This window comes from Anneissia japonica, unplaced genomic scaffold (assembly GCF_011630105.1).
Source record: "Anneissia japonica isolate Jap-2015-1 unplaced genomic scaffold, ASM1163010v1 scaffold287986_len575832_cov185, whole genome shotgun sequence".
Lineage (NCBI taxonomy): Eukaryota > Metazoa > Echinodermata > Crinoidea > Comatulida > Comatulidae > Anneissia > Anneissia japonica.
In genome coordinates, this window is record NW_022692348.1 from 375,323 (window position 1) to 376,380 (window position 1,058).

Below are 1,058 nucleotides of genomic sequence, written 5' to 3' on the forward strand. Positions count from 1 at the left end.
CTTTATACAGTCAATAAAGTGCGCCCTCTCTAATGAGATTAGTTTTTGTACTTCGCATCTCGCACAATGCGGTCGTTCGGTTAGGCTGAGATATGTTTGTTTAAGTGTCAAAATCTCAGTCAGAATCATTTTTTTACACATTTGAAATAAATCCTGTGATATTCACAATTGTCAATTACTAGCAACGGAAAATATCATGTCGGCCGTTTTTATGTGTGATAACAGAACCTAAATCGAGGTTGGATAGGCTAATGTTCACGGCGCCTACGATATTTCTTCTCACGACCTATCGCAAAATCAACATGAAAAATTCATCCGCATTTATTTTTTGTGTGGTACACAAAAAATCAAATTTCAGTCTTATTTTACATTTTTTTCATTCTTAGGAATGTCTAAATTCATTTAAACTAGCAATTCCGTATTATATTTATAAATCTTTATAACATTATACAAAAATTAGATTTTTCTTAAAAACTGAAATTTTGCCGAGAATGGGGCTTTAATAGGAACATATGAAGTCATTGTATCAAGCAGTGCCCCTCATGTTAGGCTTTTCTGCTGTGTGTTACCAAGCCACTTGACTACCCATACAGTGATGATGATGATGATGTTGAAGGGCTATGCTTGATACGATTATGACATTACTAGTGCTGTTATGATTGTTTATCTATTTGTTTATATTGTGTTTACAGTGCTAATCAGCAAACATAATTTGAATATTGTTTACTATGTATATTACCAAGTGGGCAAAGTCTAGATAACAGGCCACATGCAGCCCGACTGTGATTTTGTATTTTGTTGCAGCCTGCGCACATAAATTAAAAACCATATGTGTGCGGCCCGCCAACCATCTTTCGCTAAAAACCCCTGGTTTTGTATGGTCTGACACTGAACGTCTGTAAAAAGTAATATTAAAACTGAGCATAAAACGATATAAAAGAAAAAAAAACACATCACACATCAAAGTTTGGGTGCGTCTCTCAGTTTTAAATCAAAAATTCACTTTGGCCCCTCTGACCTATTTTCATGCCCATCCCTGATGTGTGTGTGTGTGTGTG

The 1,058-nt window shown here is 35.4% G+C and overlaps 1 protein-coding gene across 1 annotated transcript in view; it reads left to right on the forward strand.

Moving 5' to 3' along the window:
* The window catches only part of LOC117100283 (neuronal cell adhesion molecule-like), a 48,120-nt gene that overhangs the window by 44,093 nt on the left and 2,969 nt on the right, over positions 1–1,058 (forward strand). The window lies entirely within an intron of this gene.